At 46.0% G+C, this 18,701-nt stretch overlaps 1 protein-coding gene across 1 annotated transcript in view; it reads right to left on the bottom strand.

The window, feature by feature from the left end:
- GATA4 (GATA binding protein 4) overlaps window positions 1–18,701 on the bottom strand; it is a 56,045-nt gene that overhangs the window by 17,960 nt on the left and 19,384 nt on the right. The gene's annotated exons all lie outside the window — the stretch shown is intronic.

Raw genomic sequence — 18,701 nt, 5'->3', positions numbered from 1 at the left:
CAGACTCAAACATGTGTCTTCTTTGCACCCTCTCCAAGGCCGAATCTACACCAAGCAGGATATTGCAAAGAGGTATATGGTATGTGTCAATGGGCCCCAACAGTTGTCAGGGCACTTCAGTACTGCTATTAAGCAGTAGTGTGGCTCCTGCCTTTTATATGTGCTTTCATACTGCTTTCATAGCACAATATCCTGCTTAGCGGCCCAAAGGCCAAGATCTCGGTATAGCCAGGAAGTGGCTTCTGTGCCTTAATCATAGAATCATAGAATAGCAGAGTTGGAAGGGGCCTACAAGGCCATCGAGTCCAACCCCCTGCTCAATGCAAGAATCCACCCTAAAGCATCCCTGACAGAGGCTTGTCCAGCTGCCTCTCGTCTACCGTCTGTACAAATGGCCAGGCTACACGGGGGTCTCCCCCTTCCTCCATACATAGTTTGGCCCTCCCCTATATCCAACTCTTGAACTCCACACCCAAAGCACCACTTAGATATGAGCATTTTCATGTCAAAAATTGGCAACTCTTGGCCAGAAAATGCAGGCTATGATGAAGGAGCCACTGTCTGAAGATGGCGCCCCATTAGGGTTGCCAACTGGTCAGGAAACACACACACACACACACAGAGCTTGGTCAACTCTTTCATGACACAGCACCGAACACATAAGAAGAGCCCTGATGCTGGATCAGACCAAGGGTCCATCTTGTCCAGCACTCTGTTCTGACAGTGGCCAACCAGCCATCGGCCAGTGATCCACAAAGCAGGACATGGTGCAACAGCACCCTCCCACCCATGTTCCCCAGCAACTGGTGCACACAGGCTTATTGCCTCAAATACTGGAGGTAGCAGATAACCTTCAGAGTTAGTAGCCATGCCTTCTCCTCCAGGTCTTTATCCAACGCCCTTTCAAAGCCATCCGAATTGGTGGCCATCACTTGTGGCAGCGATTTCCATACATGTGCTGTGTGAAGAAGTCCTTCCTTTTATCTGTCCAGAATCTCCCACCTCAGCTTCATGGGATGACCCCAGGTCCTAGCATGATGGGAGAGGGAGAAAAATATCTCCCTCTCCACATTCTCCACACCCTGCATAATCACTGGCTCGGTTCTGAGTATGAAACTGCTGTTAAAGGAACGGTTTTGCAGAGGCAATTCAAAACTCGTTAACTCTGCTCCCTGCTGTGATTTTGTTTATATCTTACTAGCATTTCTATGCTGCTGTATTTGCTAAAAAGCCACCAAGGTGGCACACAACACTTTAAAACAATAAAATCTTAAAACAAGAATATTAAAAACGGTAAAGCGTTAAAACAACATCATTTAAAAGGCTGAATTTTAGAAACATGGGTGTTCGCTCCTTGCTAAAGACCAAGAGAGTGTGCGAGCACTTTCCAGAGTTTGGAAGAAATACAGGAGAAAACCCTTTTATGTGCGGCTGACAAACGGACCTCGGAAGATCTTAATAAAGGTTCATGGGACAGGTAGTCCCTTAGAGAGCCGGTCAGGGTGTCAAAGTTTAAAACCAACATTTCGAATTGAGCCCAGAAAGCCATTGGGCAGGTCTTTCAAGACAGATGTAATACGGTCCCGATACTGTGTATCAGTTAGCAACAGCTTCCGGAACACTCTTCAGGGGTAGCCCCAAGTAAAGCACATTGCAGTAGTCTAAGTGTGATGTAATAACCAAGGCATGGCTAACTAAGGAGGTTCGCTTGGCACCTACATTATATGCTTTTAGACACCAGGTGAAGACCTTTTTATTCTCCCAGCATTTTAACAGTCTATAAATAAATTTTACCTTGGTGTTTACCTTGGTACCTCGTGTGGCGCAGAGCGGTAAAGCAGCAGTTTCTGCAGCTGAAACTCTCCCCATGACCTGAGTTCGATCCCAGCGGAAGCTGGTTTCAGGCAGCCGGCTCGGGTCGACTCAGCCTTCCATCCTCCCGAGGTCGGTAAAATGAGTACCCAGCTAGCTGGGGGAAAGGTAATCACGGCCGGGGAAGGCAACGGCAAACCACCCCGCTATAAGGCCTGCCAAGAAAACGTCAGCGAAAGCTGGCGTCCCTCCAAGAGTCAGTAATGACTCAGTGCTTGCACGAGAGGTTCCTTTCCTTTCCCTTTAAATATGTAATTTTGCATTGCTGCTGTTTTTATCTTGTTGAGCTTTTATATTGTATTTTATAGTATGGTTTTATACTGTTGTTTTATACTTTGAATGTTTTTAATTTTTGTGAACCACCCAGAGAGCTCCGGCTATTGGGCGGTATAGAAATGTAATAAATAAATAAATAAATAAATAAATAACTATTGTCAAATCAGGCCGATTCAGGAAGGGGCACAGCTAGAGCACCAAGCATAAGTGTGCAAACGCCCGCCATGCCCCGGCTGCCACCTGAAGATTTATAGCTTTCAGACTCCAGTAACAGCTCTAAATCCAGCCATTATGGGGCCTCTTGACACCGACCCTTTCCTGTGTGTGCCCTAGCAACTTGGAAAGGAAATGCTTATTCAGGCATTCAAAAGGTCTGAACAACTCCTGGCCGGAGTCAGAACAATAGGCTTCAACAGGCAACCACGTCCCATTCAGGAACGATTTATGCCTCTCTGATAGGGCTTTGAAAATTTCCCTTTCTGCCAGGGGATGTTCACTCTCACGCCAAATTAGGCTGAGCCAGCCACAAGCGTGCCAGAGAGAGAATTTTGCCACTCGTTGACAGGGCTCCTGCACAGCAGCTGTTGCAGTTCTTCGCAGGGTGCTGCCTTATACTGAATCAGACCACTGGTCCATTCCGCTCAGTATTGTCTGTGCTGATTTGGCAAGAGACGTTTGGGCTCCCAGACTTCCCCAGCTCCTGCTCTCTGGCAGCCTTTTAACAGGTTAAATCCATTTTTGCCTTATTCAATATCTGGATCATTTTCCCTCATTAAAATGCTAGTCCTCATGAGAATATAAGAAAAGGGGGTTGATGTGAAAGCATATTTGTCCAGGTTTCATTCCAGAAAGCACCAATATTGTCCAAACGGCACGGTTTTCTAGAACTCAGCTCCCTGAAGCTGTGAAAAAGTGCTCCCCTTTATTTAGGGTGACCATATGGAAAGGAGGACAGGGCTCCTGTATCTTTAACAGTATCCTGTATCTTTAACAGCAGTATGACAATGGAACCAGTGACCTAGGGAGGTTGTGGGCTCTCCCACACTAGAGGCCTTCAAGAGGCAGCTGGACAGCCTGCTGTCAGGGATGCTTTAGGGTGGATTCCTGCATTGAGCAGGGGGTTGGACTAGATGGCCTTGTAGGCCCCTTCCAACTCTGCTATTCTATAATTCTATGATTCTATTATCTTTAACAGCGATAACAAGAGATAAATCAACAGCCACATTCATATCTGAATGGAAACCTCTGATAGAATTTTTGCAAGACACAGAGAAAAATGATGTATTTGTCTGTGGATTCAGTGTATGAGATATAGTTAATTTAGAAGAAAGAAAGGAATTTGATTATTGTTTTAAATGTAATTAAACGAGAGAATATAATTCACATTTGTGATATGTAGACAGCTGAAAATACAACTTAACCTTTGTGTGTGTGTGTGTTTCTTCCCTTTTTCCTTTCCCCCCTTTTTCTTGGATGTAATGTCTTTATGTAATGCTTTTATGTTATGTATGTTTGCGAAACAATAAAAAAATGGTAACAAAAAACCCAAAACCAGTTGTATGGCAAGAGCGACCAGATACAAAAGAGGGCAGGGCTCCTGCAGCTTTAACTGTTGTGATGAAGAGCGAATTTCACCAGGTGCTGCATGCACACAAAGGACACCTGCTGACATTCCTTTTTCTATGCAACAGTGAAAGATACAGGAGCCCTGTCCTCCTTTTCATAGGGTCACCCTACTTTATTTGTCTTGCACACCAGCAAGTACAATCCATCCCCTGCACCCTGCACATCACAGGCACCTCTAGCATTTAGCTTGATACCATGATCACAGGTCTTTCCCAACCAAGCTACATGCTTTTAAATGCCTGGCAGTTTGAAAAACAAAGACAACTCAGGATGTCCCATTCCCCGCCCTCCTCTGCCACCCCAAAAAAAAGCCTTATACAGACTGGGTTCAGATGACACAGTTAACCCACAATGGGTTAAATGAATATGTTTTTGATGCACCATTTACTAATTGCTTTAAGATAATTGCTTCTGATTGTTTAAAATGCTTGCCTGGAATAAGATGCTTTGATAAGCTGATGAGTTGGAAAAGCAAGATATAAATAAAGCTTTCAAATAAAAATAAAATATCACAATTTGATACCTTGGCCAGTTTAAAAGGTATATTATGAAAGGGGGGGGGGTTCCTTTCCTTTTTAAACCTTTTTAAGTGTGATGGGAGTTTGGTTTGTTTTCCTCCTTCTGCCGCTAAGATAACGCTGTTGACTTAGTTTGTATTATTTCTTGCATGTTTTCATTCTTTACTGGTTTTGAGCTCCGCATTTGAGAATTCATTGGGTTACAAAGCAGGTTAAAAATTCTAAAATTAATGACTCAAGAATGCTGTAGCAAAGATCACTGAGATAATGAAAGGCTTTACGCAGCAATCTTATCCACACTTACCTGGGAGTAAGTTCAATTAACCTCAATTAGGTGGGCTTCTGACTAGACATACCTGGGCTTCCACTGTTAAACACTCTAAAACAGCATTCCTGTACAAACCTACAAAGGAGTAAGCCCACTGAACTCAATGGGGCTTACTTCTGAGCAGACATCCTATGCATGGCTACTCAGAAGTTAGTTCCACACCCAGGTAAGTGTGGAATGGATCACATCTTAAAAGCTCCCATATAAATGCACCTCTAAGTCGTAGTATTATGGGACACTTGGCTGTAGAAATGATATAATCATATACATTATTATTGTTATTAGTATTTTTTGTTGTTTGTTGATTAATTGATTTGCTCTGCACTCTACCTTTCTGCCAAGAAAACTGCCCCTCAAGGTTTGTCGTTGTTTAGGGTGACCATATGGAAAGGAGGACAGGGCTCCTGTATCTTTAACAGTTGTATTGAAAAGGGAATTTCAGCAGGTGTCATTTGTATGCATGCAGCACCTGGTGAAATTCCCTCTTCATAGCAACAGATAAAGCTGCATGAGGTACACTAGAGTGACCAGATACAAAAGAGGGCAGGGGTCCTGCAGCTTTAACTGTCGTGATGAAGAGGGGATTCACCAGGTGCTGCATGCATACAAAGGACACCTGCTGAAATTCCCTTTTCTATACAACTGTTAAAGATACAGGGGTCCTGTCCTCTTTTTCACATGGTCACTGTATCATTGTTGTTATATACGGATAGTGAACTCATTATCCGAGGATGCAATTTTATGTAGTCAAAGTAACACGTCTGAAGCACAAGAGGAATGTACCAGCAAGAAACCTTGGCAGAAGTACAAAAGATCCGGAGGCCAGCCGCTAGAGGGGGGGGGGGTGCTTCGAGGTGCCCCCTCCCACCCTGGCACAATCTGCCAGTCGGGTCTCCATCTTCCTATCACTGCCTGTTTTCCTTTTATCACTCCAGCTCCTTTCATCTCTAGCCTCTTCTCCAGACAGACAGAGGGAAATTTAATATCAACATTCTGAAGGTTTGAAAAGCACCTTGTCAGATGGGCAGAGCACCTCTGCAAAGGAGAAACCGTGCTTCAAACTCCGGGGAGGCACTTGGAGGGTGTGTGTGTGTGTGTTTCTCTCCGAGGAACTGGGTTTCCTAGAACAATTTGTTATGATAAGGGACGGCCTTGATAAATCAGCACGCGCACAGAAACCAACCCTGTGAAATTCTGCAAAGACGAATGTTGAGCACGTCTGACTGTGAAGGCGAAAAGAAAAGGTGGAAAGGGAGGAACGTCCACCAGGGAATATCCCGGTCTGGCTCATTTCTCGATCTCAGCCTTCAACAATAGGGTGACCCTATGAAAAGGAGTCACCCTATTGAAATTCCCTCTTCATCACCACAGTGAAAGCTGCAGGTGCCCTGCCCTCTTTTAAATCTGGTCACTCTAGTATAGCTCCTGCAGCTTTAACTGCTGTGATGAAGAGGCAATTTCACCAGGTTCTCCATATATACAAATGACACCTGCTGAAATTCCCTTTTCTATGCAACTGTTAAAGATACGGGAGCCCTGTCCTCCTTTTCATACGGTCACCCTAGTGAATAGATCATTTTTTGATGTGTGCTTTTCTAATCATATTACAATAATCTTATACCAACTGCATTGGCTTCCAATCTGTTTCTGGGCACAATTCAAGGTACGGGCACTTACCTACAAAGTCCAAACAATTTGGGACCGCCTCCTCCCATACAAGCCTTCCTTTAGTTTTAAAGATCAGTCAAGCGTCCCACCTCCAAGATAGGTTAAGTGGGGGCAGGAACACAAGACAGGGCCTTCTTTCTGGCAGGGCCCTGATTTTGGAGCTCCCTCCCTATGGAGGTTAGATGGCCCACCTCTTTATTATGCTTCAGTATGGTTTTTTATGGGCCCTTTTTGTTCCCTGAAAACATAAGCAATACATGATAGAACAATTGTGTTTTTACAGTGTTATTTTAATCCAAAGATAAATATCCCGTTAGTTTTTAAATCTGTGAGCGACAGATTTAAAGGCCCCGTTCAGAAGACACCTTAAACCACGGCTTTAACCATGGTGGTTAAGTCAGAAAGCCAGGCTGTGTTCAGAAGACATCTTAAACCATAGCTTTAACCACAGTGAATAAGGCTTTCAGGTGTAACCACCATGGTTAAAGCCATAGTTTAAGGTGTCTTCTGAACACAGCCCGGCTTTCTGGCTTAACCACTGTGGTTAAAGCCGTGGTTTAAAGTGTCTTCTGAATGGAGCCAAAATAAATGACTACAGGCCAAAGTAAACAGAGAAGAGGGTTCAGCAAAGTGCGGTGCTGGTGGTGGTGGAGAGCCTTGGGCCATGATCCTTGGCATAAGAAGAGGGAGGCTGCAAGTGTTCAGAGGAGGGCAACCAGGATGATCAGGGGTCTGGAAACAAAGCCCTATGAAGAGAGACTGAAAGAACTGGGCATGTTTAGCCTGGAGAAGAGAAAACTGAGGGGAGACATGAGAGCACTCTTCAAATACTTAAAAGGTTGTCACACAGAGGAGGGCCAGGATCTCTTCTCGATCCTCCCAGAGTGCAGGACACGGAATAACAGGCTCCAGTTAAAGGAAGCCAGATTCCAGCTGGACATCAGGAAAAACTTCCTGACTGTTAGAGCAGTACGACAATGGAATCAGTTGCCTGGTGAGGTTGTGGCCTCTCCCACACTAGAGACCTTCAAGAGGCAGCTGGACAACCCTCTGTCAGGGATGCTTCAGGGTGGATTCCTGCATTGAGCAGGGGGTTGGACTCCATGGCCTTGTAGGCCCCCTTCCAACTCTGCTATTCTATGATTCTATGATTCGAAGCGTGTCCTTATTTTCGTGCGTGAAATGTTGAAGGAGATGCTACAATTTTACCATCTAGGGTGGCCACGGATGCATTGTCAAAAAAGAGGGCAAGGAGAGGCCAAATGAGGACTCCATTTTGCAAGCCGTTCACGTGTACTAATCGATTCATGTGGATGAACTACATAATTTAAATAGAAATACAGTACTTCTCACCAGAGTGAGGAAGACTGAACAGGTGACCCATGGGCCTTGCTCAGCCTGTTGTCCAGGTACTGCTAATTCTGGATGGGCAACCTCAGGTCCCCTGCTCTGCTCCCCCTTCTTCTGGCTCTTTATCTTTAAACCGGACATGGACTACTAGACGGTCCTTCAAATAGAAGATGCCTTGAAATAAAGGACTGTTCCCTGACAGCCCTTCAAAAAAGAGGACTGTCCCCTGAGACACATGGCCAACCTAGCTTATCCTCCTCTTTGTCTATGGCAGCCTTCCTCAACTAGGCATCCTCAAGATGTCTTGGACTACAACTCCCAGCATCCCCCAGCCAGTTGTAGTCAAACTACAACTAGCTGGGGGATGCTGGAGGATGCCGGGTTGGGGGAAGGCTGGTCTATGAATTGAAGAAGCCCTCCCTGGTGGCCTGTGATCGAATTGGGCCTCCTCTAGCAACCATCAGGGCTTCCCTTAGCAATCATCAGAACCTCCCATAACAAACACGAGGACCTCCCCTAGCAAAGCTCAGGGCCTTCCTTAGCAACCATTCAGGCCTCCCCTAGCAACCATCAGGGGCTTCATTAACAACCATCAGGGCGTCCTTTAGCAGGGTGACCCTATGGAAAGGAGGACAGGGCTCCTGTAGCTTTAACAGTTGCAGAGAAAAGGGATTTTCAGCAGCACCTGGTGAAATCCCCTCTTCATCACAAAGGTTAAAGCTGCAGGAGCTATACTAGAGTGACTAGATACAAAAGAGGGCAGGGTTCCTGCAGCTTTAACTGTTGGGATGAAGAGGGAATTTCACCAGGGGCTACATGCATACAAATGACACCTGCTGAAATTCCCTTTTCAATACAACTGTTAAAGATACAGGAGCCCTGTCCTCCTTTCCATATGGTCACCCTACCTTTATTAACCATCAAGGCCTCCCATAGCAATTGTCAGAACATCCCCTAGCAACCATTAGGGGTTTCCTTAGCAACTGCCAGAAACTCCTGTAGCAACCACTAAGGCCTACCTTTAAACCTGCCTGCCACACTGAAAAGGATAATTCTCAGAGACCTTTCCATGCTCAGAGGCAGTATGCTTCTGAGGAACAGATGATGGGAAGGATAACAGGGTCAGACATCACCTTATATGCCTTGCCTATGAGACCAACTGGCTGCCCACCACTGGATACATATTTATTTATTTATTGCATTTTTATGCTGCCCAATAGCCGAAGCTCCCCGAGAGGTCCACAAAAATTAATGCTAGTCTCGAGATGTTTTGGCCTACAACTCCCATGATCCCTCACCACTGGCTATGCTAGTTAAGGCTGATGGGAGTTATGGGCCAAAACATCTGGAGGGCCACAAGTTGACCACCCCTTGAAGAACTTGAATCTGAATTCAACACGGCAAGGAAGTTTGTATGTTCTTACTCTCAGGATGGTCCCAGATGCTCAGCCTGCACCTCATATATTAATGGGAATAAAATTTCACCTTTACTGTTCTGCAGAATTAAGTGCGAACACCTGCTGTGGAAAATCCAGCTTTCTTCGTTCGACACGCTTGTGTTTGGAAATATGTCAAAACCAGTCTCCGGCACGTGATTAATTTGGTCTGCTTGAGAGGTGGGGAAAGGAGCCTACAGGTTTCCTTTTCAAACTATTCAGGCCGTGGTCTGGTTTTGACATTAAAAATCTGGTATGGGTTTTAATCATCCCTTTAGGCACGCCATTGCAGGTTTTAGTAACGCATAGCTGGACATTGAACATATCACACTTCCAACATTTCACAAAGACCCAAATGTCTACAATCCGAGGCAACTTTACTCGTTTTTTTAAAAAAATAGGAAGTGACATCAACAGGTAACAATTTCTTGAAATACTACTTGTTGGCCATTCATATGACTGGTGTCAGCGGTCGGCATATTTGGGCACGTGACAAGGCCTATGCCCAGATTGGGGACTCTTGTCATGAGCCTCCACTTTCTCCTCTTCATCATTACCACCTAACCCCCATGGCCTCCATGAACAATGGTGGCAGTAAGGAGGACGGGGAACTGTCACAGTTGCCTACTTAACTTAATCTTGCCAAAAAAGCTTATTATGGGTTTTTAATTTATTACACACACACACACACACAGCATTGCAAAACTAGGATGAACATACGAAAAGGAGGACAGGGCTCCTGTATCTTTAACAGTTGCATAGAAAAGGGAATTTCAGCAGGTGTCCTTTGTATGCAGGCAGCACCTGGTGAAATCCCCTCTTCATCACAACAGATAAAGCTGCCAAAAAGATACGAAAGAGGGCAGGGCTCCTACAGCTTTAATTGTTGTGATGAAAAGGGGATTTCACCAGGGGCTGCCTGCCTACAAAGGACACCTGCCAAAATTCCCTTTTTCTATACAACTGTACAAGATACAGGAGCCCTGTCCTTCTTTCCATAGGGTCACCCTAAAAATGATTATGAGTTATACTTAGGGTGACCATATGAAAAGGAGGACAGGGCTCCTGTATCTTTAACAGTTGCATAGAAAAGGGAATTTCAGCAGGCAGGTGTCATTTGTATATACGGAGAACCTGGTGAAATTCCCTCTTCATCACAACAGTTAAATGTGCAGGAGCTATACTAGAGTTACCAGATTTAAAAGAGGGCAGGGCACCTGCAGCTTTAACTGTAGTGATGAAGAGGGAATTTCACCAAGCTCTTCTTATATACAAATGACAGCTGCTGAAATTTCCTTTTCAATACAACTGTTAAACGATACAGGAGCCCTGTCCTCCTTTTCATATGGTCACCCTAGTTATACCATGTCCTTGTTTTAATGTTTGAATACTCTTTATAAAATATTTGGGGTTTATACTAGAAGAAATGCAACATAAATGCATTTGAATAAAAAGAAATGCATGTTCAAAATCAGTGCAATAATGTAACTTGTAGTGTTAATGGTCAACACACGTGCTTCACCAGCCCCCTAATCTCCTCCCACCTGTCAAGAACCTCCAAACTTCTGCCTGAGTTTGCAAGACTTTACAACTCTTGCCTTAGTTCTAATCTAAACCCTAAAATATTAGCAGTTCGGGGTTCATCCCACAGAGGGCAGTAGCACATAGAAACACTGCATTACTGACATATTCTTGGGCGTTCAAAAATCCTGAGCCTGGCTTTAAAATCATGAGATTTGTTTGTGTGTGTGCGTTTTAAGAATGCTTTTAAGTTTCTAAGTCAATAGGTTTCACTTAAGCCACCCTTTAAAGCTTTGTTCTTCAATCCCACAGATTGGGGTTGGCGGGGTGGGTGGGTTATAGATGAAAGCTGAGATTCAATCACGTAATCATAGCATTTGAAGGGCTGGAGTGGGGGTGTGGGGGCAGGACGACCGTTGAGCAAGAGACCAAAGTCTGAAAATGTTGCACGGCAGCATTTTCATTGAGGAGCCCTTGATCCAAATCAATTGCTTATAGGCTTCTGCAAAGCTCCTTGGCGAGATCTTTGCAAATCTATAGGGCTGGGGGAGGGCGGCAGGGCTGTGGTCTGGGGGCTTAAGTGGTTGAAATTTAACTAAGAGTACCTGATGCGACGCCCTCTGCAAGACTGTGTCACAGGCCTAGGACCCGTGATGAGTGTGTGGGCAGGGCTCCAAACCAGAGCTCTTTGATAGCAATCCTTCTTGAAGAATCTCTAGCCTTTGTATGGAAAACAAATAGAATTACTTGTAGCCGGATCTGTCTTTGATGAGTCTTATCAGGAATAGTTAACATATGTAGGCCTGCCTGTAACATACCCAGGGACCTGTGCAGGTTGGGTATTCCATCCATAGAATCATAGAATTTTAGAGTCGGGAGGGACCTTGGAGTTTATCCAGTCCATCCCCCTGCTCGCAACTACAACATCCCTGACAGGTGGGCCGCCCCTGCTTAAATAACTCCTGCAGAGGAGACCCCCATTATTAATGATTTGGACGAGGAGGTGCAGGGAACGCTTATCAAATTTGCAGACGACACAAAATTGGGTGGGATTGCTAATACCCTAGAAGATAGAAACAAACAGGCTGGAGCGCTGGGCTGAAAACAACAGAATGAAATTTAATAGGGATAAATGCCAAGTTCTACATTTAGGGAATAGAAACCAAATGCACAGTTACAAGATGGGGGATACTTGGCTCAGCAATACTACAAGCGAGAAGGATCTTGGAATTGTTGTAGATCACAAGCGGAATACGGTCCCCCCCAAAAAGCAAATGCCATTCTGGGCTGCGTAAATAGAAGTATAGCTTCCAAACTGCGCAAGGTACGGGTTCCTCTCTATTCGGCACTGGATAGGCTTCCTCATGAGTATTGCGTCCAGTTCTGGGCACCACACTTTAAGAAGGATGCAGACAAGCTGGAGCATGTTCAGAGGAGGGCAACCAGGATGATCAGGGGAAACAAAGCCCTATGAAGAGAGACTGAAAGAACTGGGCATGTTTAGCCTAGAGAAGAGAAGACTGAAGGGAGACATGATGGCACTCTTCAAATACTTGAAAGACTGTCACACAGAGGAGGGCCAGGATCTCTTCTTGATCCTCCCAGGGTGCAGGACACGGAATAATGGGCTTGTTACAGGAAGCCAGATTCCATCTGAACAGCAGGAAAAACTTCCTGACTGTTAGAGCAGTACAATATTGGAACCAATTACCCAGGGAGGTCACGGGCTCACCCACATTAGAGGCCTTCAAGAGGCAGCTGGACAGCCATCTGCCAGGGATGCTTTAAGGTGGATTCTTGCATTGAGCAGGGGGTTGGACTCGATGGCCTTCTACGATTCTATGATCCATCACCTCTTGAGATAGTCTATACCTGTCGCACCACTGCACAGTCTGCCTTTTTGGCATAACGCAACAGCTAAGTTGACATCACAAGCTTGGCGTCCGAGGCATCACCTGATTAAGGAAATCTTAGATTACTCATGGGTGAGACCTTTTTTTTAGTTGAGTCACCTACTAATCGAACCAATGGGTCAGACCAATTGTTCTGCAGCAAGAAGCATGTGTGTTTGTGCGTGTTTGTTTGTTTATTTGTTTGTTTTGTCTTTTGAGAGGATGGGTGCTTGCAGCGTAGCGAGCCTGACATTGTTTTAATTGTGGCATCCCCTTTGGAGCGAGAAAGGAGAGTTACTCTTTGGACAAGGGAACAGTGGCTTGCCACCCGTAGCTTGAAAGTACTTGCATTTAAATCTTCTCTTTTTAAAAATGCTGCTGGAATAATTGAGAGCATCTTTTGAATTAACAGCACAATTCTAGGTGTGTTTACTTGGAAGTAAGAGCCTCGTGTGGCACAGAGCAGTAAAGCAGCAGTTTCTGCAGCTGAAACTCTCCCCATGACCTGAGTTCGATCCCAGCGGAAGCTGGTTTCAGGCAGCCGGCTCAGGTCGACTCAGCCTTCCATCCTCCCGAGTTCGGTAAAATGAGTACCCAGCTAGCTGGGGGAAAGGTAATCACGGCCGGGGAAGGCAATGGCAAACCACCCCACTATAAGGCCTGCCAAGAAAACAGTGAAAGCTGGCGTCCCTCCAAGAGTCAGTAATGACTTAGAGAGGTTCCTTTCCTTCCTTTACTTGGAAGTAAGTCTGACAGTAAAAGCTGCAGGAGCTATACTAGAGTGACCAGGTACAAAAGAGGGCAGGGCTCCTGCAGCTTTAACTGTTGTGATGTAGAGGGGCTTTCACCAGGTGCTGCATGCATACAAATGACACCTGCTGAAATTCCCTTCTCTATACAACTGTTAAAGATACAGAGCCCTGTCCTTCTTTTCGTATGGTCACCCTAGGCCATAGGCAATTTCTATGCAAATCTATGTCCTCTTCGGTCCTCTTTTTCAGATGATACGTTTAAGTGCCCCTCCCCTTTGTGGTGGTACAGAGACAAACAGTTTCATGCAAACATCTCCATCTGTTCCAAGTATTAGACCAACATTGGTCAATATCAAAGGTGTGTATTTACTTGGGGAGCTGTCCAATGACCCCCCCTGTGGACTTGTTCTTCCAACTCATGTCCTAGGGAGCCAGTCCCTTAAGGATCAGGGCAATTAAGAGTACATCCTGTTGACTTCCCAGGATTGCAGGAAAAAACATTTCCAAGGAAATCCCCTCTCACGTCTGGCCGTGAACTTTGACACCATTGCTGGAGCATTTCCTCAGCAGGACATGGAAAAGACGATAAAAGTAAGAGGCGGTATTGCATGGCCCGCATCGAGGGTCAGCACAATTGGGCATTTGCTGAGGGCCCACACTCCACCAGGGGGCCCAATGATAAGAGCCTGTAGTGGGACCCACTGTGTAGCGAAGAGATTAGGATTTGATGCATCCTCTTCTCGATCCTCCCAGAGTGCAGGACACGGAATAACGGGCTCAAGTTAAAGGAAGCCAGATTCCAGCTGGACATCAGGAAAAACTTCCTGACTGTTAGAGCAGTACGACAATGGGACCTATGACCTAGGGAGGTTGTGAGCTCTCCCACACTAGAGGCCTTCAAGAGGCAGCTGGACAACCATCTGTCAGGGATGCTTTAGGGTGGATTCCTTCATTGAGCAGGGGGTTGGACTGGATGGCCTTGTAGGACCCTTCCAACTCTGCTATTCTATGATTCTATGATATGATTCTATGATTCTTCTCTATGTCTTAAGTCTTTGATGTACCCAGGAACAGGAGTTTTGGGCTAGAATCACAGAGTCATAGAATAGTAGAGTTGGAAGCGGCCTACAAGGCCATCGAGTCCAACCCCCTGATCAATGCAGGACTCCACCCTAAAGCATCACTGACAGATGGCTGTCCAGCTGCCTCTTGAATGCCCCTAGTGTGGGAGAGCCCAGGTCCTCCCTAGATCATTGGTTCCATTGTCATACTGGTCTAACAGTCAGGAAGTTTTTCCTGATGTCCAGCTGGAATCGGGCTTCCTGTAACTTGAGCCCTTCATTCCATCCTGCACTGTGGGATGATCAAGAAGAGATCCTGGCCTTCCTCTGTGTGACAACCTTTCAAGTCTTTGAAGAGTGCTATCATGTCTCCCCTCAACCCTCTCTTCTCCAGACTAAACATGCCCAGTTCTTTCAGTCTCTCTTCATAGGACTTTATTCCCAGAACCCTTATCATCTTCATTGCCCTCCTCTGAACACGCGCCTGCTTGTCTGCATCCTTCTTGAAGTTTGGAGCCCAGAACTGGACACAATACTCTAGATGAGGCCTAACCAGGGCTGAATAGAGTGGAACAAGTACCTCACATGTTTTGGAAGCTATACTTCTATTAATGTAGCCCAAAATAGCATTTGCTTTTTTTGCAGCTACATCACACTGTTGGCTCATATTCAGCTTGTGATTGTGAAACAATGAGCTGCACAATGTCAACAGCACATCACTAGTAAGACCAAAATACCTATATGATGAATTCGGCAATTTAAATGGCAGTCACTCGTGGAGGGAATATAACCTAAAAGATTCCTTCCAAGGTAAACCTCACTGTGGGCTGGGATTGTGAAATGTACCGTGGCATGCTGTTTTAGGAGTGATGTCTGTGCTGATTCAGGTGTTCATCAGCATCAGAAGGGATGTGAATTTATGTATCTGTTTTCTTTCCTTGTATTTATCCTCTTCCTTTGAATAAACCAAGTTTAAAGAGGAACTTTCCAGTGTGTTCATTGCCTGCATCCAGTTCTGGGCACCACACTTCAAGAAGGATGCAGACAAGCTGGAGGGGGTTCAGACAATGACAACAAGGATGACCAGAGGTCTGGAAACAAAGCCCTATGAAGAGAGACTGAAAGAACTGGGCATGTTTAGCCTGGAGAAGAGAAGGCTGAGGGGAGTCATGATAGCACTTCAAGGACTTGAAAGGTTGTCACACAGAGGAGGGCCAAGATCTCTTCTCGATCCTCCCAGGACACGGTATAATGGGCTCAAGTTACAGGAAGCCAGATTCCACCTGAACAGCAGGAAAAACATCCTGACAATTAGAGCGGTATGACAATGGCACCAAGGACCCAGGGAAGCCCTGGGCTCCCCCACACTAGAGGCATTCAGGATGCAGCTGGACAGCCATCTGTCAGGTATGCTTTAAGGTGGATTCCTGCATTAAGCAGGGGGTTGGACTCGATGGCCTTATAGCCCCCTTCCAACTATGCTATTTCTATTAATACCGGTTACCCGAATACTGAATGGTTCTTTGACGGGTAATTTGACAATAGCTATTTGTAAAGTCTTCGGCTTGGTGAAGCATTATTTGTGACGACCTGCATAAATATTCCTTCTCCTCATCTACAGGGATTTAAAAAGCAACAACCAGCTGATAAATTATCTGCAGAGATCAATTCCAAATGCGGCACACACACACACACACAACACTGACCTACCAGATAAACTAACAGGGACCACGGTTATCAGAGGGAAATCGAACTTGCAGCTTTTCTGACTCAATTGATTGGGCTTTTTATCTAAAATAACAGACATTATACGATAGGCAAAAGGCTTCAGATAAGGAAGGGAACCAAAGCAGTCTTCAATCCAGATCAGATTGGGGGCCTGGGAGGAGAAGTTCAAACTCCTGCATCCGCCCTTGAGCTGGTCATTGGCATGGCTGGGGTGGTGGAGAGGGGGGTCTTGAAGCTGCTGGCAGGGGAGGGGGGGAACCCAAATCACAGCTAAAGTCAAGTGAACTTTGAAACTTCAGAGTTTATTTTGTGATTATGATTAACTTGGTACACCAGTCCCCGATCGATCAAGTGGCAAAGTTTGAATGGATGCTTTGGTGGAAAGAGAAATGGAGGCGATGCGAGTAGAGATGGAGAAAGATAGCAAAGGATGGAAAACCACTTTCTTGGAGTTAAAGTACCAAACAGCAGCGAAATGAACATCTGGCAGGGGAGGGTGGCGAACTGGCATGGCGACTGGCACTGCTGTCTCTGTTAGCGCTTGGCGGAGGTCACAGAGAAGCTGACAAGAGGGTCTCTGGCTGCCATTGGCTGCGTAGCCGGGCATGTAGGAGGGCAAAGGGGAGAAACAACAACCAGGGGCATCAAGAGGCAGGAAGCAGGGAGAGATGCTTGAGGATTTCATAGAATCATAGAATAGCAGAGTTGGAAGGGGCCTACAAGGCCATCGAGTCCAACCCCCTGCTCAATGCAGGAATCCACCCTAAAGCATCCCTGACAGAGGGTTGTCCAGCTGCCTCTTGAAGGCCTCTAGGGTGGGAGAGCCCACCACCTCCCTAGGTAACAGATTCCATTGACGCACTGCTCTAACAGTCAGGAAGTTTTTCCTGATGTCCAGCTGGAATCGGGCTTCCTTTAACTTGAGCCCGTTATTCCGTGTCCTGCACTCTGGGAGGATCGAGAAGAGATCCTGGCCCTCCTCTGTGTGACAACCTTTTAAGTATTTGAAGAGTGCTATCATGTCTCCCCTCAATCTTCTCTTCTCCAGGCTAAACATGCCCAGTTCTTTCAGTCTCTCTTCATAGGGCTTTGTTTCCAGACCCCTGATCATCCTGGTTGCCCTCCTCTGAACACGCTCCAGCTTGTCTGCGTCCTTCTTGAATTGTGGAGCCCAGAACTGGACGCAATACTCTAGATGAGGCCTAACCAAGGCCGAATAGAGAGGAACCAGGACCTCACGTGATTTGGAAGCTATACTTCTATTAATGCAGCCCAAAATAGCATTTGCCTTTCTTGCAGCCATATCGCACTGTTGGCTCATATTCAGCTTGCAATCTACAACAATTCCAAGATCCTTCTCGTTTGTAGTATTGCTGAGCCAAGTATCCCCCATCTTGTAACTGCCTTTGGTTTCTATTTCCTAAATTTTGCCCACCTCACCTCGGTGCCAAAGCTGAGGTGAGATGCGGGCCCTCCGAGGCGACTTGGCCTTTTCTGGGTGCCGGCTGTGCAGCCAATACCCAGAAACGCCCCTTTCCCCGCTCTCCCTGCTTACGTGCTGCCATTGCTGCCGCCTCACTCCTGCCTCCATCGATGCCAAGAAGAACCAGGCAAACTACAGTGGCCATAGAGGTACTAAACTTAAAATCGTAGCTTGGTTCTTCTCAGATGCGGCAGCAGGTAAGTGGCCCAGTGCCACTCCGAGGTGGCTCGAGGCACTCTGAAGCTTCGGAGCTGATTGGCTTCAGGGCACCTCAGGCTGAACCAGAACCGCCTCGGAACTGAAGCGAGGCGGGCTGAATCAGCGCGCCTCGCCTCAGATTCGGGCATTTGTCCGATGCGCTGCACAGCCCTTCTTGCTAGACTAATTAGTGAAGTTGGATGCATTTATCCTTCAAATTTCACGCTTCCCTGAATTTTGTGATATAGTTCTCAGTAGGAGTGTGCAAAGTGGGTCCTCTCTGCCTCGAAATTTGATCTGGAGCTCCATAGAGGTGATTCTCTGCCTCGATTTCAGAGCTGCTCCCCTCTTTCCACCTTGTCAAATTTCCCGTCAAAGAACCGTTCAGTATTCAGGTAACCGGTATTAACAGAAATGCTTACATCTACATCATTTTTAAAGATAAAGAGATAAAACTTGGCACACTGATAGCTCTTAAGGAAGTCTTTAGCCTTGCCATCTTTGAATCAGATCGATTCATGCTTTGATTTTTTAGGAATTTTAAAATTAACAAAAATGCCAACATCTGCATAATGTTTACAGATAAAGAGATGAACATGGCAACATGGTAGCTCTTAAGGAGGGCTTTAGCTATGCCAAGTTTGACTCAAATCCATTCATGCCTTGATTTTTTTTAGGATTCTTTTTTAAATCCCCACTCTAGCCTTCTTCAACCTGGTGCCCTCCAGATCTATTGGATAGAGCCCCCTCTGCCGCCGCCCACACCCAGCCACTGAAATAAAGAGCCTGCCTGTGCCTGGTTCAGGTGTAGAAGCTTTCTCACTCACCAGCCAGCCCAGCAGCACTTTCACACTGTGGAAATGTGGTTGATTGACTTCTATGAGTCCGAACAGAAACAGGCTCCCTCTCGCCCTCCCCCCACCCCACGGCCAGAATCAGCCGCCAGTTCGTGTTTCCCACTTCCCTGAACACTGTGATTGGAGGAGATCACA

Source organism: Elgaria multicarinata, chromosome 4 (assembly GCF_023053635.1).
Source record: "Elgaria multicarinata webbii isolate HBS135686 ecotype San Diego chromosome 4, rElgMul1.1.pri, whole genome shotgun sequence".
In the NCBI taxonomy this organism is placed as follows: domain Eukaryota; kingdom Metazoa; phylum Chordata; class Lepidosauria; order Squamata; family Anguidae; genus Elgaria; species Elgaria multicarinata.
The sequence above is the reverse complement of the archived record's forward strand: the minus strand, read 5'-3'. Positions and strand labels throughout refer to the sequence as shown.